The sequence below is a fragment of the Lygodium microphyllum genome, chromosome 16, assembly GCF_053477565.2.
Source record: "Lygodium microphyllum isolate KBCC chromosome 16, Lygodium_microphyllum_v1.1.10, whole genome shotgun sequence".
Taxonomy (NCBI): Eukaryota; Viridiplantae; Streptophyta; class Polypodiopsida; order Schizaeales; family Lygodiaceae; genus Lygodium; species Lygodium microphyllum.
In genome coordinates, this window is record NC_141150.1 from 38,254,356 (window position 1) to 38,277,646 (window position 23,291).

A 23,291-nucleotide genomic window follows, 5' to 3' on the forward strand; every position below is an offset into this window, starting at 1 on the left:
GGAGGCCTCTTGAAGGGGAAAGCCAGCAACAAGAAGGGAAATGTTGCTGTAATTGAATAAATGTTTCTCCCTCCATGTACTGATATTTAGTCACATAGACGACGTCTGGATTTTACAGCAGGCAGAGTAGGATAAGGATCTCAATACTCATCAATAATCCCTCAAGGCTCATGTTTTACGAAGGAATCCATGGAAAACACTGCTCACCCTTATACCTTCCATATCCCGTGAAGCAGAAAGTATCTTTGTGCATCAATAAACTTACACGACCTTTCATCAAGACGCCTTGATTCATAGGAAATCTGTTTCTCTCTGTAATCTGCGCATCAAAAAAAAAACCAAAGCGGCCACTCCAGAAGTACCCATAATGCCGATGGCGTGCAATTCCCTATTTTCTTTACCTCGAACAATCCAGCACCTGTTCCAACATCAGACTCTTGGAACTCCTCAGGGCGATTGACAATCACAGCTCCACAAAAACTTGAGTCTAGAGTGACATTTTCTGCTCTACAAGTAAAATTCGAGGTCACATTAACAAGTTCTTCATATGAAAAAAATAATGGTGGGAAGAGAGATCTCTGATTTTGATAGAAATCCAGTGCGCTGTTCTCCCTATGCTGTGCCCCCGCTGCATTTGATGTTCATAGTAGGCTGCCCAGTGGCAGACTTCATGTTTCAGCTCAGAGTCAAGATTCTTCATTAGTTCCAGTAGCAACTGCTTTAGAACAATTTCAGGTGGGATGCAATTCACGAGTAACTCGTACAGTTTCCCTCGTACTAAGAAAAGTCTCTTTGGGCTTTGTTCATTCCCAATGTCAGATGCGATTTCCACAACATATTGCTCCCAATCAGTGGTCTGAACAGGTTGATTCTCTGTGAAAGGGTACTGGTGCACTTTGCAGGCCTCAAGGAAGAGTATTGCTCTTCGCAGGTTTCGGTTTGAATCAAAAGCTATTCGACTTGCAAAGGGTAATGGAAGCTGTGTCTCCCCCAAATTGCCGAGCTTTTTTTCTCTGTTTTAGTTCCCCCATCTCTTCGATTGCAGAGCGCACTTTTTTCCTCCCAGATTAGCGTCATTCTTCCCTTGAAGTCCTAGAATATCCTCTTCCTCCTTCTCCATTTTTGTCTTCGTCCTGTTCCGCCAAAAGCACTTTTCAAAAACACAAAAGCTTTTCTTTTTCCCCCCCAAAGCACGGCTCCTTTCCCTTAAAGCACGGCTCTAGAAAAAGCCCCTATCCACATATCTTTAGAAGGTGAGGAAGACATCATTTCCTGAATTCCCTCTGAAGTTCAACCAAACAAGTATAGTGATCTACTATGAGTGTAATGCCGTAATTATTTGTCGTCAACTTGAAAATATTTCGGCCCTCACATACCAAATTCGCATGAGTGCATGCACCCAACAAGCATGTGAACATGACAACATCCCTTTTCTTGCATACACTTGAAGAAATCTATGGTTTGGTTACCATCTAAATTTGTGCCACATCCTTTTATCATTGCATTAAAAGATGCAACATCTTGGACTGGCAGACTGTCAAAAATGTTTAACGCCTTGGAAAGGGAATCACATTTGGCATACGTGTCAACCAAAGTGTTGCCAATAAAAATGTCATTCTCAAGATGTTTCATTACAATTTCCATATGGACTTCCTGGCCTTTATCAACAACCACCATGTTGCCACAAGCTTTTAAAGCACAGACAAGTGTGATACTATCCAAAGAGATATCCTCCTCATGCATTTGTTTGAATAATTGTAATGTCTTCTCTCCTTGACCCTGTTCAACATAGACTGAAAGCAACCCTTCATACTCGCTACTATACTCATACGCAGAGAATAAACTTTTGAGTTTTCTCTTTTGGAAGATATGGCATGCACCAAGCAAGCGGCCCGGAGACACCCTCCTAGAAATCCCATATACAGACCACCTCCCCTAGCTCCACCACCACCACCACCATGCTAGCATTGCAAGCATCGATGGAGGCCAGGAACATTGGCTCTTCGTGAGATCTACCATTACTAGAAGACCATGCACCTCCTGACACCAAAGGCTCCATTCTAGAAGCTAGTGTGGGAGATTATGAATGTCAGCGATTAAGGACAACAGGAGGCACTTCCCAAATGAATCACACTTGCAACAACCTGATCACTAGACTGCCCAAGCCCTTGCACTACAAGAAGCTGTTGAAGCTTACCTCATCCACTTGTTCAGAGACTTGGTCTATGCAGCAATGCATACAAGGAGAGTCACTACCACCAATAGGGATTCAGATAGTGAGGTTCTTTCGACGATGAAAGGATAGTCCCCATGGAGATCAACAATGATAGGGGTGTACTGCTAAAACATATATGGAATGCAGCTTCCAAATAGATTTTGTAAAAACAGATTTTGTAAAAACTCTAGTTGTAATGGATCCCATGTAAAATATAATGAATATGAATATTGATATTTTATCATGTTTTATTTTTCTAATTCACTTGTTATTTCTTTTATTAATGTCTTTGAGTTATCTATACATGTGTTCAAACGAATACATGTTGTCCAAGAACTCGATAAAGCACTACGTATTAAATTTAGGGTACGAATCGTGTTGTGTATAAATCTGATAAATAAACATAACATTCAAGTAAAAAACAATAATAAACGATGTGTATGAGAATCTACATTGCATGCAAATCCAACAAATATCAATTCTCATTACTTCAAGAGAAGATTACAAAGTGTAATACATTGGTGATGAGATATCATTTGGCAATAAGTACATCTACTCTCTCCTAGGCTTCTTCGAGCTCCATTTCCCATAGTCAGAGCTATTATTAATCATATGCAGCAACACATTTTGCCCTAGTAGTTCCTGCCTAATGACATTGGGGTCTTTAACACCAGCAATGATGCTAGGGCCACCATGGAAAAAAGTAGCCTAGACCTAGTACTAAAGAGTAAGTACAGGAGCTTTGAACGTCAAAGCAACACTACTTTCTCCAAGCTAGAGTTCATTGGTGTAATGAACGCAGATCACACGAACATGGCATGGGAACATACCAGTCACATTGTCAGTATATAAGGTGTAACAGGGTTTTTTGAGGCATCACAAAAATTATCAAGAAATTCTCTTTTCAGCTTCTCAAGCTTCCATGGCTTCTTCTTCTTCCTCCTCTTCTTCTTCCTTTTTCCATCTTTCTCTCTCTTCTTCTTGCCTTTCTCTCTCCTCTCCCTCTTCTCCTGCAATCCTTCTCTCTCTCCTTCCCCTTAGTTAGGACAGTTAGGTCTCTATCATTACAAGTGGTATCAGAGCTTTGTCCTTGATCCTTCTCTTTTCCCATAGATTTAGGGCTCTCACAGTTTCCCACAGTTAGAAAATTTCAGTTACATCTCTTTCATAGGTACATAGGAGTACTCAAGCAGGCTGTTAGCCCTCTTGAAGACTATGGCAGCCTTCTTTCTTGGAGCTTTCCCAAGAACCATGGACACATGTGGAGACAAGCAGAAAAATTTGACAGGTCATCACTAATTTTCATGCAAGTTTCTTGAGGGTTTTGGGCAAAAAGGGGGATAGCATAGTTAGAGAAGGCCAAAAGCTCAGTTACTTTTCAAGAAGACCGTCTCTCTCCTCCTTCGACAAGATGCCTGCGAGCTCCCATGGAGGAAACCAGTCCCAAATCTTGCTCTCCCCCTTCTTTCATGAAGCATCAGCCTTGCCCCTTCATCTTATGAAGCTCAGGAGCCATTGACCAAGCAGGGTTGAGCTGGGTGGTCATCCCCAACCCTCCAGGAGCATCCCCGAAATTTGCAGTGCAAAAAATGAGCTACTTCCTAGCCTGCTCGACAGCCCCCCAGTCCTCCTCTCCTCCCTGATCTCACTCCTCGCTCTTGGCAAGTCTCTTGGGCAGCATTGAAGGCTTCCTGCTCAGTTCTTGGACTCCCCTTTCCACTTCAAGAAACCCTGATCTGGTGCAGTCCATGGCAGCCATGGAACCTTGGCATCAAGCTCAAACTTTTTGAAAATTTTGGTCTTTTTTTGGTCCGCGGGAGTCCCTCTTCAAGCCTAGCTCAAGATTTCAGCCATCAAAAAGCACGGGAAGAAGATCAAAAGCAAGATTTGAAGACATGCACTTGTGGGCAGCCATGGCTATGGGAGTAGAGCTTCAATTTCAGCAAGAGCTCTTCATGGGAAGGTCCTAAGCCACCTTTTCCCAAGCTTGACTTCACCCTTTCTTGACGGAGCACAACCATTTTGGAGCTATGGAGCATGTGGGATCAAATTGCAGCTCTCATGAAGGACTGAACTAGCATTAGTGGCTGCCTTCTTCTCCAAAATACTCAAGGTAACTGATTCTTGGCTCTCATTCTCTCCATTTAAGCCTCTTGTTGAATCCTATCCACTTGTTTGAGAGAATGTATGAGTCCAAGTAGATAGTAGGAGTCTTAGACATTGTATGCTTGCTGAATATTAATCCCAGTCATTTCCCTTTGATCTTATGGCATTGGAATGGATTTTACTCATGCTGAAGCTTCATTGAGATTATATTTTTGCTTACCCATAATGTTGGGGGTAAAGGCGCCTCCGCCGTGCCGCCCCGTGTATTACTACACTGACAGTACCCGCCACTGCACACTGCAGGTGGCGAGTGCCCGTCACGTCACTTTATTCTTTATTCTTTTAGTGACAGTTTGAATAAAGGAAGGCCCGGTCACACATTGTGACTGTTGGAGTTCCCATTTCTTGTCTCTCTCTTTCTTGCTCTTGCTCTCCCGCCATAGTTCGCGTGCAAGCTTCGATCCTTCTCACCTTTCAACTGGTATCAGAGCTTGGCATTCTCTTGCTCGAGCTCGACTCGGTGCTTCCCGACCTTCGCATCCACTCGCTTCACGCATTGGGTCTCCATCCTGGCAGCCATAGCCGACCTCTTGAGCTCCCGACTCTCCCCGGCTTCCCGAGCTCCATCCTGGCCTTCTTGAGCTTCATCAGGGCCTTGCCCTTGAGGTATTGCTTCAGCATTTGCAGGCATTTGAGTGTATTCTCAGATTGAAACAGGGCAGGAACAAAGGGCAGCCACTCTTCTTGAGCTCCATAGCTCATATCTTCCCTTCCCTTTGCATTGGGCCTTCATGGCTTGGTATGTGCCTACCTTGGGCCATCATTGAGCCCCCCATTACCCCCTTTTCAGCCCATGTGGAGCAGCAGCAAGTTCAGCACCAACAGGGCAGATTGCATCATTTTTTCCAGGCTGTGAGCACTCATCTACTTCAGCTCCACACTTGGCCATTGCTTCTTGCTCTCTACCTTGATCAAGAGGGCTATAGACTTCATGTTTGATGTCATTCAAGCTTTGGGCATTGGTCTTGATCTTTCGGGGCTGATTTCTTCAGATTTGGAACTGTCATAAACTGTCATAACAGGCTGAAAACAGGGCAGCACCATTGGCATTAGCATTTGTTGCTTATACTCCATTCCGGTTGTGCTATTTGATGCCCGTATGCGGTCTACATGATGCCTAGTGCCTTGGGAATGTATGCACATGATTATGCCATGATTTTGGCTTGAAATATTGGCTGATTTGGGACTGTTATTTACTGTTATACAGTGCTGGAAACAGGGCAGCCACACTTGGCATTGGCATTTAATGCTTATACTCTACTCCGGTTACCTTGTTTGATGCCCGTATGCGGTCTACTTCCTACCCGGATGTATTGGGGATGTATGCATTTGGTTTGACCATGATTTTGGCTTGAATTTGGGGCTGAAATCTACTGTTTAGAACAGTAAATACATGCTGGAATAACAGTGGGCTGAAGGTACTTTACATGCTTTGGCACTTACCTACCGATACCGGATGTATGCTTTGAGCTTTGGCATGATATCTCTGACATTTGGGGACGACTTGGAGCATATGTATGAGATTATGGGATGCTTTTGAGCTTCGCATTAGCTCCGTCTTCACTGGCATTTGGACCGACTCGGCATGCTCGTGGACCGCCTATGCCTCATGTCTCTGCTTGACAGTTAGGCTTTTGCATTACATGCTTTGGTTCGTGACATATGCTATTTGGTTCGTGTATGCCATACCGACATTTGGAGCTTGGATTTGGATGTATTTGAGCATTCCCGGCTTACTTGATCACTGATCTTGGTTGCTATTTGGATGTCATTGAGTTGACCGAGAGCTTATTTGGGCTTATGTATTGCTTCATGGTTAATACGACCGGTGCTTCATGTATGTCATGCTCTCTCGGATGCGCTTGATGCATTGACAGGGTCACTTATCACTGGTGCTTTCTCTTGGGTTGTTTGAGCTTCTGAGCTTGCTTTGTACGCCTTTTGTGCCAGTGGGAGCATTTTACATGCTTTCTTGACCTTTGACAGTTGCATGCTATTGGAGCACTTACATGTATTTGGAGCAGTTTATGTCTTGAGCAGCTACATACACATTGAGACTTTGGGATCATACTCCGATCTTTATGGATAGGCATTGATGTACTCTTGGTTCACAGGATGCTTATGAGCTGAGTCTCATATTTGGATCTTTCTCTTTGAGCAGATACCTATTTGTGTCAGGTTTTGGCAGTTACAGGAACACTTTGCCTAGAGTGTCTGGGGGTGTGCCTTTCACTGGCAGATGTTATTTTGACATGCTTGGTGTTGAGCTCATGTTCTTTTCACTGTCATTGGCCTTGCTTATGTCCATTTCATGCCGGCTTTGGACCTAGCATTGTTTGCTTGACATTGGATCCTATTTTGGGACAGTTTGCTCTCTAGACTGCATACCTGCAATTTATTACAGCAAGCAGTTATTGGTGGACTGAGGTGTACTTTTCATGTTGAAATATCCTGATTTGGTGTACTGCACCTAGTACTAAGTGGGCAGCCACTTTTGGCACACTTTGCTCGCCCTTTGGACCCCGTTTTGGTCATTTTTGGGCAGTTTCTGCAGTAAAACAGCAAGCCGTTTTGGACTGTTTGGGCATTTCCAGCCTGCATAATGGTGTCATCTTCGCATGATAGTGCCATCTTTAACATTACAAAGTTGGATGGTACCAACTACTCTTACTGGAAGAGTCAAATATGGCAGGTTTTGGTGCAGAAATCTCAGATTAAGCCACTTCGGTTGAGTGGGGAGCAGCCTGAAACTATGGACAATGACGACTGGCTTGAACTTGATGAGCTATGCAAGTCCACGATTGTATTGTCTCTCACTGAACAGGTACATTATAATGTATTTGAGGAAGCACAGAGTGCATGGGATCTATGGAATAAGATGAAGAATCTTTATGATAAGAAAAGTCCGGCGAGTCAGATGTACTGGTTGAAGCAGCTTATGGATCTGCGCATGAAGGATAATGCGACTATGTTTGCTCACTTGAGCCAGTTCCATGCTATACTGAAGAACCTGACTTCGCAGGATATCACCTTTGGAGAGGAAGTAACTCCTCTTTTCTTGCTTGGAACTCTGAATGAGTCATGGGATGTATTCCGCACTGCTCTTTGTGCCTCTAGTGCTACTCTAAAATTGGCAGATGTTGAGAGTGCTCTTCTTCAGGAAGAGGTGAATCGCAAAAACTTGGATGCCTCTCGTGGTAGTCATGCTTTGACAGTTAGAGGCAGGAATGACAGGTATGACCGTGGTAATGGCCGAGGCCGTGACTCGTAGAAGGGTCGGTCTAAATCTCGTGGTGGCAAGTCGCGTAGTAAGTCGCGTGGACGCAATGCAAATGTCACTTGTCATCATTGTGGGAAAAAGGGCCATATTAGACCACAGTGTCATGAGTTGCGCAATGAGAAGCGCAAGGATAAGGGGAAAGATAAAGTGCAGGAGAAGTCCTCTGATCGCAGCATAGTACCTGCGAAGTCCAACGTCAAGATTGAGGAAATTAATGTCACGCAGACTGAAGAGTCCGATGGTGGTGATGAGTTTATACTTGCAGCTAGTTCTTCTGATGCTTCACACTTGACTGAGACACCTAGTATGTATGCACAGTGCTGGTTATTGGATTCAGGTGCGTCCTTCCATGTGACGCCTTACCGTGAGTGGTTTCACTCTTACCGTACTGTATCTGGATCAGTCAGACTTGGAGATGACAGGTCTCTTGATATTGTGGGCTGTGGAGATATTCAGTTGCAGTTTTCCACTGGCAGTTCCTTTTTGCTCAGGGATGTACGTCATGTACCTACGCTTACGCGTAGTCTTATGTCTGCAGGACAGTTGGATGATGCAGGATTTCATGTCTGTTTTGGGGATTCTGCCTGGAAGATTACCAAAGGCAGACTTGTGCTTGCTAGAGGTGCCAAGGCTGGCAGCCTCTATCCTCTTGTTGTATCTGGGTCTTCTGTAGACCATGTTTTGGCAGTGGGCTCTATCCCACATGTATCACTTTGGCATGCCCGTTTGGGGCATATGTCTTTGAAAGGAATGAAAATGTTATCTGGTTTGCAGTATCTTCCGCCTTTGGATTATGCATGTTTTGACTCGTGTGATCATTGTCTTTATGGTAAGCAGAATAGGTCTACGCATAAGAAATCGGGTAGGCCACGCATGAGTGAGCCCTTGGCATTGGTGCATTCCGATGTTTGTGGGCCTATGCCTTGCATGTCTATGGGTGGCGCGAAGTACTTCGTTACCTTCATTGATGATTTTTCTAGGAAAGTGTGGGCTTATCCCATAAAGCAGAAGTCCGATGTCTTGGCAGTTTTTCAGAGATGGCTTGCTCTTGTTGAGAACCAGACTGGGTATAGGCTGAAATGCCTTAGGACAGATAATGGGGGAGAATATGTCTCGCATGCTTTTGAGCAGTTTTGTGATGACAGGGGTATTAAGCGTCAGTTGACCGCCCCTTACACCCCACCCCAGAATGGTTTGGCTGAGCGCATGAACAGGACTATTCAGGAGCGTGTGCGCTCTATGCTTAGCCATGCAGGCCTACCCCCGAGTTTTTGGGCTGAGGCAGTTAGTACGTCAGTGCATGTCATAAACCGATCGCCTTCCAGTGGATTGGATTTCCAGGTTGCAGAGGAAGTTTGGGCTGGTAAGCCACCCTCTTATGCGCATCTCCGTGTCTTTGGATGTGAGGCATTCTGCCATGTGCCCAAGGACAAGAGGAGTAAATTGGATCCAAAGAGCATTAAATGCATATTCCTTGGCTATGGTGAGTCAGGAGAGATGGGCTATCGCCTATGGGATCCGCAGGCGCGGAAAATAGTACGCAGCCATGATGTCGTCTTCCATGAAGACAAGATGCACAGGCAGCCTGAGAAGGTGGTTGAGATCCGCAGAGTGATCTTTCAGGAGGAGCCTAAAGCTCCAGCACAGCCAGTAGTACAGCCTGCAACAGTTCCTCCACAGGGCCATGATGTTGGACAGGTAGTTAGACAGGCAGCACAGCCTGCGGTGAGACGGTCTACTAGAGATAGACGTCCACCTGACAGATTTCAGCCCTCTATGCATTATGTTTTGGTTACAGATGCAGGAGAGCCTTTCACTTATGATGAGGCTATGCGCAGGAGTGACAGTCACTCTTGGGAGAGGGCTATGCAATCTGAGATAGACTCCTTGCATAAGAATGAGACTTGGGATTTGGTTGCCTTGCCTAAGGGCAAGAAGGCTTTGCCATGCAAGTGGGTGTACAAGCTGAAAAGTACCCCTGGACACCCCAAGCCGGCATACAAGGCTAGATTGGTAGCAAAGGGTTTTAAGCAGGAACATGGTGTGGACTTTGATGAGGTCTTCTCTCCTGTGGTTAAGATGACCACCCTGCGCTTAGTCTTGGCTTTGGTTGCACAGCTTGACTTAGATCTATATCTGATGGATGTCAAGACGGCTTTTCTACATGGGGACTTGCATGATGAGATCTATATGGATCAGCCTAAGGGCTTTGCAGAACCTGGCAGGGAGCACCTAGTGTGCAAGTTGAAGAAGAGCTTGTATGGCTTGAAGCAGGCACCTAGGGAATGGTATCATAAGTTTGATGCCTTTATGCAGTCACAGGGCTACAGCAGGAGTGCTATGGATCCGTGTCTTTACACGAAGAAAGCCCGTGATGGCAGTTTGCTTATCTTGGTACTCTATGTTGATGATATGCTGATAGTAGGGAAAGCTCATGATGAGCTAGATGCTCTTAAATCTCAGCTGAAGAAGAGCTTTGAGATGAAGGATTTGGGACAGGCCTCACATATACTTGGGATGCGCATTAAGCGCGATAGGCATCAGGGACTTTTGTATCTCTCACAGCGGGAGTACATTCATAAAGTACTTGAACGCTTCCGCATGCAGGACGTAAAGCCTATTGGCTGTCCATTACCTTCTTATGTGAAGGTATCACAGGCCGATTGTCCGCAGACAGATGAGCAGAGGGCCGAGATGGCCAAGATCCCTTATGCATCAGCCGTGGGCAGTTTGATGTATGCCATGATAGCCACTCGTCCAGATATTGCACATGCAGTTGGTGTTGTGGCACGCTATATGGCTACACCTGGTAGCAGACATTGGGATGCCGTGAAGGGTATCATGAGGTACCTGAAGGGCACAGCAGATATGTGTATTTGCTATGGCAGCCAGGATACAGGGGTCGTGGGGTACACTGACTCCGATTATGCAGGACATGCAGATAGTAGGAAGTCCACTTCTGGCTATGTATTCACCTATGCTGGAGGGGCTATCTCTTGGATGTCCAGGGTTCAGAAGTGTACGGCTTTGTCTACCACTGAGGCCGAGTATGTTGCAGCCACTGAGGCTTGCAAGGAGGCCATATGGTTAGGCCGTCTAGTTGCTGACCTTGGGATTGATGCTACACCTACACTGCATTCGGATTCTATGAGTGCCATTCAGTTGGCTAAGAATCCGGTCTTCCATGCGAAGACGAAACACATTGAGGTGAGGTATCACTTCATACGTGGTGTCATGGAGGACAGGTCTGTTGACCTTGTCAAGATCTCCACTGACGAGAATCCTGCAGATTTGCTCACGAAGAGCCTCACTACTGAGCGCTTTGCCTTCCTCAGGAGGTTGATGGGCGTTGGATGAGATGTCACCTTTCCTCATCCCTTGTACCTATGTACATTTGTACTGTCTTTTCTTTTTCTTTTCTCTCTCACTAGGGCAGATTCGCCTTTAAGTGGGAGGTTGTTGGGGGTAAAGGCGCCTCCGCCGTGCCGCCCCGTGTATTACTACACTGACAGTACCCGCCACTGCACACTGCAGGTGGCGAGTGCCCGTCACGTCACTTTATTCTTTATTCTTTTAGTGACAGTTTGAATAAAGGAAGGCCCGGTCACACATTGTGACTGTTGGAGTTCCCATTTCTTGTCTCTCTCTTTCTTGCTCTTGCTCTCCCGCCATAGCTCGCGTGCAAGCTTCGATCCTTCTCACCTTTCACATAACCCATTTGGCTTCTTGTTAATTGGCTGAGCCAATAATTGATAAAAAGAATCCATTGTATAAGGGTGAGTAGGCAATGAGTCACTGCTGGTAAGCTCTCTATCCCTATTCCCCATTCCAATTTTGTGCACTTCATGAAAAGCCCAAAATTTTGATTCCTGAAATGCATCTCATGCAGGGTGTTTAATTAATAAATGTCTGCCATGTATATTCCGGGTGAGGAAAAGCCTGATGCCAAGGGAGGTGGCAAAACAAAAGAGGGGTGACTCCCCCTTGCCATCAAAGACCCTGAACGGGTGCACAACCCGGCCCGGGGGAAACTTTGCCCACCTCCTGGTGATTCGGACCCCAAAGAATTATTGTAGGTGCAGGTAAATTTGATGGAATAGCCCGAGCCCTGATCATTTGAGTCTATAGCCCCTACATCCATTGGTAATGTCATGAATCACTTGGTAATGTACGGTGGATGCATGCAAGAAGGGTAGGGTATGCAGTTATGGAAATGGTCTCAGCAATGAACTAAGGATGCAAAGGATGTATGGCTCTATGTGGCATTGAGAGCCACTGTTGAGGCCCTAGATGTTTGGGATAAGACCCTCACCATTGGGATGAGGTATGCTCCTTCAGGGAGTCTTTGCAGGGTATTGCAAACAGTCAATCCTACATAGTCATCCCACAAAAGTTGATTACAACAAGGCCTTCTTGTGTGAGTGAGTGCGGGATATATAGCTTGATTGAAGAGGGCATCCTCCCCTTCAATCTAAACTAAAAATCTCCCCATTCCGCCTTACAGTTTGGGAGATACACTCAGTTTTGTGCTCAGAGGTACTGTGGGATAGGCAGCAGTCCTACACAGTCAGCTCGCAAAAGTTGATTACAGCAAAAACTTCTTGTGTGATTGAGCGTGGGCTCTATAGCTCGAATCAAAGAGGGCATCCTACCCTTCCATCTAAACTAAAAATCTCCCCATTTCACCATATGGTTTTGGTGATACACTTAGTTTTGTGCCTAGAGGTATTGTGGGACCAGCAGCAGTCCTACACAGTTAGCCCACAAAAAATGATTACAGCAAAGCCCTGATCATTTACGGTCAGAGATATTTTTACATAACCTCATAGAGGGGATCGAGGGCTTTCATTTGAATAAAAAATTTTGCGATCGGAGCTTTCTAGCTCAAGATATCATTATTTTTGTAACAAGGGGTCTAGTGGATTGCACTTGGGATGGTAGGCCACAAGGGTAAAGCAAAGGCCCAAGAGGACTTTCAGCATGAAATAAGGGACTCCCGTGCCTCAATGAACGATCCTAGCTCAGCCCAGGAGAATCGTGAAGACATGTTTGAAGAGGGTGCCCCCGAGATAGACTGCTTATCTATGCTCAACCAAACCTTATGCCAACATGAGACCATCATGTTGAACGACATCGAGAGATGGAGCAATGCCACAGGGAGATGGAAACCCACCAGGATCACCGTCATTCCGAGATGATGGCCAAGATGGACTTACTCATAGATCGCATGGGTGCCCTCATCCCCGCCATTGCTCCCCCCTCGGATCGACCCAAGGAGTATGTCCCTCCCGGTGAGGCTAACCACCCTCCCCCCTTGAAGACCAGGTGTAGCCCACAAGGTCTTGGTGGTACCCATGGCATTCCCCATAGCACTTATGAGACGGGTGAGCCTTCCACCTGATATGATGAACCCCTCCTTCCCTCCCCCGTTACAAATTCTTCAACCCCATCCTTTGCACCCCAACTCCCCCGTAAGGGAAGCTATTTGCATACTCAAGGGAATGGCTCCAATGCAAATCTTGGACAACATGGAATGCACAAAGTACATGGGCAGCATGCATATGGCAATGGGTAGCATGCATATGGTCATGGGTAGCATGGACATTTTGGATAGCAAGGTCCTAATGGGCAATTTGGTCCTCATGTAATGCAAGGGCAGCGTGGCCCCCATGGAAATTTTGGACAGTCGGGGATTGGACAGCAAGGCATGTATGGGCAGCATGTAGCACATGGCATTCATGGGCAGCAAGGCCCGAATGAGCTGCGTGACAAGATTGTGTTTACTGAATTCAATGGGCAGTCCTCATCCCTAGTTCAACTAGAGGAATGGACCTCTAAATTCGAAGTCTATTTTCTCATCTACCCCCTTACCAATGAGGCAAATATTATTTTTTCCTCCCTTCATTTAGAAGGTTTTGCCCATACATGGTGGAGATTCGTTCAAAGAGAAAATCAGAAATTTCGTGATTGGGAAGAGTTCAAGATGCATATGATCCAAGTTTTTGTTTCCCCGATGGAAAAAGAATGCTTAGCTAGGCAATGGTATCAGTTTGATTAGCAAAATCTCACCATGAGGGAGTACACCAACCAATTTATAAACCTATCCATGTATGTTGAGGCAATCAGTGATCATGCCAAATTGCATAAATACATTTATGGGCTAGATGCGCATCTCTCAGCTGATGTAATGGCTTAAAAGCCAGCCACCCTGTTTGCAGCCATAGAATTGGCTGAATGCTATGGTCGGAAAAACCGTCGCAATGAGGGCATGCAGCCCATTACAGGACAATAAAGATACCCTATCTAGAAACCCCCATATGCTAATAATTATCGCAGCAACAATGCAGGGATTGGCAGCCCCAAAATCCCTACTTACCCCACTTTTAATGCTGAAAGGAAATATGGCAGTTTTCGGACAGCACCACCCTCCAAAAGTGACCCAAAGTAATTTAATAAATATTTCCGTGTCCAAAAACATAATCCGAATGGCCAATAATTAAATTGGGTAGGCAACTTTCATTTCCTAGTCACTATGTCTCTACACCATCTTTGACAATTAGATTGGCACTAGGTACCATTAAACATCACTTCTCTAATGTCACCAAAATTGACACTTATGGCCAAATGAATGACCTAGGCCAACAACTGGCACCACATACCTTGAAGTACTTGTATGGCATAACTTATAGCAACTTTTCCTTTTGACATCTTGTAATTTCCTTAAGTCCTAAGCTCGTAAATTTACTCTAACCCTTGTTACACCACACACGTGCAACATTTACTTAACCATGTCATTAAAAATTGATTCATATGTTAAGTGAGATTTCAAAACACACATCCTCATGATAGATTTACTATAGAATCTCTCAAAGAGATGAAAACCAATTATGATGAGTTTCTTTTATTTGTAGAGAAGTGATGTTTTGAGGAGATATTGTGAGGCATAACAAGGCCTTTTTATTTTAGCCACAAAAGATTGGCTATGTAGATCCAGGTATATTTACTTCTATGGTAAATTTTATTGTGTCATTGCAAGTTGTGGGTGTAACGTAGACTCATGTAAGATTGTCATGAGAGCTTGTGGGTAGCTAGTTATGAGGGTCTTTGGGCTACTTCTAAGAAGATCAAAGAGGGGTATTTGTGTCAAGCCATTATAATAATGTTTTGTAGTTGCAAAGACTTGTAACACATATTAGATGACACTAAGTTCACCATATCATCTAAAGGAAAATGAAGAAAGTGAAAGGGAAAATCCTCCAATTATTAAGGCCTTAATAGAGGTGTTCAAGGGTAAATTTTGAAAGGGGCCACGATTTCTTGCATATGCATTATGAGCTGATTACACTAGTCATAGTAGTATGATATATACCAGCAAAGATAATGTATGGGTAGAAAAGATCATGCCAATTGAAGTAGTAGCTACTACATGGAGTATCTTGCCATGAGAAGAGGGGATGAGCAAGGAGGAATGTTAACTCTTAGAATTCGTCATTTAGTAAGAAACTAGAAGACATAGAGCTTGTAGTGATTGAAGCGATTGAAAGAAGCTAGATTTTACAACTAAACAAAAACACTACATAATAGTAGGAAAGTCTCCAAGAGGTAGTTTTGTGCATACATTGTGTTGTATGTTTATGGCAATGCCACATATACTCTTTTTGAGCTTGATGAGACTTAAGAGAAGGGAATCTGATATCTATGAGAAAGTGGAGCATGAGACTAAAAAACATTCAATACAACATTGAAGAAGATGACAAAGAAGGCATTGTGCATGAAGAAGAACTCAAATGTGTGTCAAATAGTAGTATATGTGGCACATGCTAAAGGATATAGAAGTTTAGAATGGGTGGATATCGCATGCTACTATAATTAGAGATTGAAAGCTTACAAGATGAGTGTTAGTAACTTGGTTTTACCTATCAGAGCCTATGAGGCTTGTCTATTAGTGTTTATGCTAAAATTCACTTTGTCAATGTTTTGATGCTAGTTTGTTTGAACTTAGTTTACACTTAGATATTGTTTGTCAAACACTAGGATTTGTTCTAGACAAGCAAGTCGCCATTTGAGTAACCTTGGACAAGTGACATAAAAGATTTATGATCTCTGAAGTGCCCAAGAAGTAGCTTTCAACTTTCAATGTAGATTTATGAGCAAGAATAGGTGTCTGATTCCTTGGTGCTTTCTAACTAGAGCTAAATGCTTTTATTGGATCAAACTATAAGAGAATAAGGCATGACTAATGTTCACTAATGTGAGAGAACTAATTTGAGAGTCTTTGGGCTAATGTAGGCTACTCTATTTAATGAGTTCAAGCTATTCGTTGATTACTTAGTGAGTTCTACCATGATTCTGGGCGATTCTCTTGTACCTCATGCTCTCAATTGAAGGGTTCTTCAAGATAGATATGGAGTGTTTCTTTCTCATTATTTTAGATAATGTAAAGTAGTGATTTGATGTTGAAAATAAGGATCTTTTGAAGATGAAAAAAGGGTATTATGACCAATAGGGGTTGTGTTGGTTCCGATCTAATTTATGTATATCTAAAGCCTTATTTTGGGTTATAATTATAGTTTCTAAGCTTGGATTAATGTATAGTAGAATGTTAATATTTTGGGTTGAATCAAATCAGAATTTATTTGAGACTCTCAAATTAATTATTTCGAAGGGATCATTTATGTAGTATGGAATGTGAACCAAATCTTGATGGGATAAATGCATTCTATAGTGAGGCTTTTAGAGTCTACTCCTTGTGTTCTAGATTATTTCAAAATTTTCTTATCTAATTTTCTATATAGATCTCTTACTTTTCTTATATCAACTCTTTTTGTTAGAACCCAGTGGTTGATGCCATAAGTACTATCAATCTCTCAGCAAAAACTACAAATGCACTTGTAAGCTCTTTTTTGTACTTCAATTATTAGGTCAATAGTGCTACTTATGGGTTGAATCCCTTGTAGTGTGGTTCTTGATATAACTTACTTTGTTAGGGATGATTATATAAGAATAAATTATTTACTTGTGTTGTATCAATGTTTCCTTGTTGAGTGTACTTTATATTTTTTCATGTGGTCTTAAGGGAAATAGTTCTAAGGGTAGTACATTGATCAAAGATGGCATACCTTCAATTACATAGTAATGAAATAGTTTTAATGATAAGAGACTCGTCATAGGTCTAAAGATGCAAACATTGTGGTACTTTGGCAAGATTTAAGGGATTTGAAGCATTGATTATTGTAGTTTCAAAACGTTTTTATTGGATATCTAGTGATACATAATGGTAATAGAGGGACCAATTGCAACTTTTTAGAGGGGAAATTTTGAATTTGTGGAGGTGGATTCTACAAATTTTGGATAGGTCTATGTGATAACTTTGTGCTTTAAAAGTATTACAAGCAAGTTTGTGAACTTTATTACTCTTTGTCTCTTTGAGCCACATTCACTCTCAACACATTTGTCAAGTAAAATAATTTTCATTAAAGTTGTCTTTTATCTTAATCAATTGGATGAGCAATGGCACTACAAGGTGTAGGTCATTCCAAGATCTCATACGTTGTATGAGAAGTGTAACCTAATTGAAGCTAGTAATGATATTGTGTTAGAGAACATGGTGTCTACTACTCATGTGATCAAATCCTAGCTATGGAGGATGATACCTCAAGGTGCTCATGATGTGTGGATCAGAGAGAACATAAGTGTATAGAGAGAAAAGAGAGAGAGATATGGACATAAGCTAGATACAAAAGAGAATGATCCTCATTAGATTCATAGTGTGTCATGATACAAAGAGAAGAAGCCTTTTGCTCCCTTTGCACATGAGTCTCTCCCCATAAGTATTTGACATATGATTGAGTTAATAGCATACCCTAAAAAACACACCCCTTTCTATTGACTTCTCATTTCTCAACCTCTCTCTCTCAAAATCACCTCAAGGAATTCACTCATAAATATATGTGTATGTCACCTAGGTTTAATATAAGGGGTTTTTCAAATACCATATTTACACTTTTTTGCAAACAAAAGAGTACCATAAAAAGTGGGTTTTATGGATTCAATAGAAATGGAGTGTATTCTATTCATGGAAATTTCATAGGTAAGGGGCCTTGAGCATATGAAATATAGAGGATATATATATATAGTAAAACGTAAGACAAAATCACTATTTCCCATTTTAATTTACTCATTCCTTCTCAAACTTAGATTTTACCCTCCCTTGATGTATCACTTCTATCTTGTCTCTCTATCTGAGATTCTCTTTTCTTCATCTCTCTCTCTCTCTCTCTGTCTCTCTCTCTCTCTCTCTCTCATAAATGTTCTACACTAAAACAAAGCTAAGAATGGTAAAGAAAGAAAATATTAAAGGAAAAAAGAAAGTATTAAATTTCTCGTTTTCTTTTTCTCTTCCATTTGCTCTTCTTTCTCTCTTACATACAATTCACATCAATATCAAACCAATCATGGAACAAATTAGTTTATATTGATATTTTTCCTTCTTCTCTCAACCTCACATACCATATTTACATATATTTTGCATTTAAAAAGGGTACCATAAAAAGAATTTATTACTATATTGAATAGAAAAGGAGTGTATTTTACTTATGGAAAATTTATAGATAAGGATATTTATAAATAGGCCTTGAACATACATGGTATAGAGGGTATACAAATAGTAAACCTATGAGAAAATCACTCTATCTCATTCTCATTTACTCTTTCTCTCTCAAAGCTAGATTTTCCCCTCTCGTAATGTATCTCTCATATCCTCTCTCTCTCTCTCTCTCTTTCTCTATCTCTCTCTCTCTCTCATTCTACAATAAAACAAAGCTAGAGATTTTCTGGAAAAAAACATTAAAGAAAAGAAAGCAAGTATTTTTTTTTTCATATTCTTTCTCTCTTGGATACAACGTATATCAATATCAAACCAAGAAGGGTGAAAATTAACTTATATTTATATGTTTCCTTCTTCTCTCAAGCTCACACAAGCAAGCATGGAGACTAGTATGCAAAGATAAGATAATCTATGTTGTTGAAGTCATGCCATTTCCATAGGAAAGCTTAAATAAAACATAGAGTGTGAGAGAAAAGAAAACAACCAAAGCAAAAATAGGTAGAAAATATAGGGAGGATAGATGCTCTTACCCCAATTTTTTTCCTACATATGAATTTGTCCTCCATCTTGATACACTTTTATTTATAGATTGTGTAGAAAAAGGGAATACTTTGGTTGGAGCACCTTTCTACACTGCTCCTATATGCATCTGAACATGAGCACTACTATCGCTAGTAAAAATGTTGATATAGATTTGTCAAGATTGTGGTAGAGAAGGAAGGAGTCTCACTTGTAGCTTTCTTGCTTGCACAATGGGGGAATACACACAAGGGTGGAGGCTGAAAACAGTTTTCCTCTTCTTAGTTGTGTAAGCCAAAAGAACTCTCTTACAAAGAAATAGAAGAACCTTATATATGGGTCTCAAACCAAACTCAACTAACTAAGGTGGTTACCTAAGTGAGCCATGAACTAGAGTAGATAAGGATAGCTATCATGTAGCTATTATTCATGGGCGGTGTACCTACCGTGTTTGCAAACTGACAAGTCGGTGACATAAATACACAACGGTCACCCTGGCGTATCACGAGTGGAGCTTGATATCTCAACACTCCCCCTCGAGCTCAATCCCAATTCCTGCACACCAAGCAGGTCTCTGAACTTGCGCAGCTTCTCTGCGCCCAATGCCTTCGTAAATATGTTAGCTACCTGATCCTCTGTGCTGACATAAACTAGATCAATAAGACCTAGTAAAACCCTCTCCTGCACATAGTGATAATGTACCTCAATGTGCTTTGTTCTAGCATGATAGACTGGGTTATTTGCCAAGTGTATACTGCTCATGTTGTCACAATAAATGACAACTGGCCCATCTGTAGGCTGATGCATATCATAAAGTAGCTTATGCAACCAAGCTACCTCACATGCAGCCATTGCTGCACCCCTGTACTCGGCCTCTGTGCTCGACAAGGCAACTATAGGCTGTTTCTTGCTGCTCCAAGTGACTGCAGCACTCCCAAAAGAGAACACATATCCACTGGTAGATCGTCTATCAGAAATGCTACCAGCCCAATCAGCATCAGTGTATCCATGCAACTGTATCTGAACCCCAGTCTCATAAAATAGTCCATACTGCAATGTGGACTTCACATACCTAAGTATGCGTCTAGCCGTATCCAAATGTGGTTTCCTTGGAGCCTGCATAAACTGACTTACCAATCCAACAGCATAGCTCAAATCTGGCCTGGTAATAGTCATATAAATCAAACTTCCTACTATGCGTCTATACATAGTAGGGTCTTTTAGAAGCTCACCTGCATCTGTGCTCAGCTTCACATTCTGCTCCAAAGGAACTGAAATAGGCTTACAGCCTGTCATCCCATATTTAGACAGCATGTCCAATCCATACTACCTCTGCAAGAGCTGTATCCCACTTGGTGATCTAATCACCTCAATGCCCAAGAAATAACGCAGCTCTCTCAAATCCTTCATCTCAAACTTCTGCTTCAATAGCATTTTCACATGAAGGATATCTTCATCACTATCACCTATCATAATCAAATCATCAACATAAATGACAAGTAGCATAATACATTTCTCTGTTTTTCTCACATAAAGTGAGAAATCTGCCTTGGAAATCTGAGAGCCAATAGTGACAAGATATTGTCCTATCTTGTCAGACCATGCTCTAGGTGCTTGCTTCAAGCCATACAAGGCTTTCTTCAACCTGTAAACAAACTCAGGATGAACAGCATGCACATAACCTGGTGGCTGCTCCATATAGACCTCTTCTTGCAAATCACCATGCAAGAAGGCATTCTTTACATCCATCTGATGTAAAGACCATCCCTTTGATGCAGCCATAGCAATGACTGCTCTTACGGTTGCCATCCTTGCAACCGGACTGAATGTTTCTTCATAGTCAATGCCATATGTTTGTGCATACCCCTTGACTACTAATCTTGCCTTGTATCTGTTCACAGAACCATCTACATTGTGCTTCACCTTATAAACCCACTTACAGCCAATTGCATTTTTACCTTTAGGCAAAGGTACCAACTCCCATGTAGCATTTGCTTCCAAGGCATCCATTTCTTCATCCATGGCTTTCTCCCATTTTTCTTTTCCCATGGCTTGCTCAAAAGAAGTGGGTTCTGGTTCCTGTATCACTTTAACCATATATGCATAGTGAATGGCTATAAATCCATCATATTTCAGCCTATCCACAGGATACCTAGCTCTCGTAGACCTGCGCAAAGTAGGTTCACTCCCAGGTGCTCTCAAAACATCCCTGGTCTTCCTTACTCCAGGTGTAACAATAGAAGGAATACCCAACTCATCATCAATGCTCTGTTCTGAGCCACTGGATTCACCATCCACATAAGAGTGACATGCATTCACATCAAACATGGGCTGATCAACCTTCTCTTTTTCTTTTCGTGATACTTGCGTACCACTATCTGCATTACTTTGAGAAGATTCTCCTGATCTCAATCTACCTGTCCATGGTGAAGAATGTGAACCACTGCTAGAGGACGCTCAAGGTCCACTAATATTTTGTAACTGCTACTGTGAATTCTGTGCAGCATTACCATTTTGTGCATCTACATCATCAATCACATTTACTGGTTTATACCATCTACTCATCTCATCAAAAACAACATCTCTGCTCACTGTAAACTTACGAGTAGAAGGGTTATAGCATCTATACCCTTTTTGCTGCAGAGAGTAACCAATAAAGATGCACTTCTCAGCTTTTGGATCCAACTTGGATCTCAACTCATATGGCACATGTACATAGGCAATGCAACAAAAAATTTTCAAATGAGAAATATCTGGTTTCCTACCAGTATACCTCTCCTCTGGAGTCATTCCATGTATTGCTGCAGTGGGAGTCCTGTTCATTATGTAGACTGCTGTAGCAACTGCTTCAGCCCAATAAAAATCTGGCAAGTCTTTTTCATTGAGCATGGCATGAGATACCTCTCCAATATGCCTGTTTTTCCTTTCTGCAATTTCATTTTATTGTGGGGTATGACTGCATGAATATTGCTGCTTTATGCCATGCTCCTGCAGGAACCTTGCAAACTCATTTGAGAGGTACTCTCCCCCTCCATCTGACCTTAGGCATTTTACTTGCATGCCTGTTTCTTTTTCAACCATAGCTTTAAGAGTTTTGAAATGCCCAAAAACTTCACTTTTCTTTTTCATAAAATACACCCAATCTTTTCTGCTATAGTCATCAATAAAAGTGACAAAATAATGACAGCCTCCAAGAGATGCAGCTTTAGTAGTCCACACATCAGAGTGGATTAATTCCAATGGCTTCTCACTCTCTTGAACATGTCTAGGAAATGGTTTCCTTGCCTGTTTTCCAAACTGACAGGCTTCACATACCTTATGCATTTCTGCAACCTTGAATTTGGGCAATCCTGCAACAATATTTTGGGCCTGCATTGATTTAAGTCACTGTACATTAACATGACCAATGCGTTTATGCCAGATATCAATATCTGCAACTACACCGGTCCCATGTGTAAACATTGCTGCACTCAATTCAGACATGTCTGCATCCAATGTAAACATTCTGCCCTTCTTCTTTCCTTTTGCTATCAAGCGACCTTTATTTTTCATATCCTCAAAAAAGCATCCATGAGGATTAAATCTGACCTGCAGGCCCTGCTCAACCATTTGACCAACAGAAACCAGATTCTTGGTGATATTCGGGACATGAAATACATCGGACAGGTATTTCTTTTTCCCATCCTGCATAGACAAATGAATTTTTCCAATCTGCACAATAGGATGTGCAGTATCATCACCAGTCTCCACAAATCCTAGTTTTTCCATTTTCCTTGCATCCTCCATCCATTCTGCATGACCTGTCATGTGGTTTGATGCACCTGAGTCAACATACCATACATCATTGCTTTCTTCTGCACTTGTCACAGAATTGTTCATGTGCTGCACCATAAACAAATGCTCATTTCTGTCATCACCCTGTCTACTAGAAGATGCATAATTCCCTTGTTGCAGTTTTCCATTCATGATGTCATTCTGCTTTTTATAGCAGTCTTTAGCCATATGACCCATTTTACCACAGTAGTAGCATTCAACATTACTATTTGCATTTTGGCCTCTTTGCCATCCACCACGACCTCTTTGGCTCCCCCTGCCTCTAGAATTACCACGTCCTCCTCCATAGGACTGGTTTTCTTGAGTTTGCTGTATATTCTGATTTCTACCACGGCCTCCATATCGGCCTCCTCTACCTCTGCCTCTACCTCTTCCAGCATTTGAGTAGAAGACAGCTTCTTTTGAAGTTCCTCCTGAAGAAGATGCACCACCATTTCTCTGCTCCTCAGAAATAAGAAGAGCAATCAACTCCTCAAAATCAGAAAATCTTTCACGGACGGAAATGGATGTTCGGAACTGTGCATAGTCCTTTCCTAGACCATTCAAGGTCACTGAGACTAAATCATCATCTTCCACTGGCGACCCAATGGAAGCAAGTGCATCTGCAATCTTCTTCACCTTCATGTAGTAGTCATTGATGCTCATACTTTCTCTTTGCACATTGTGCAACT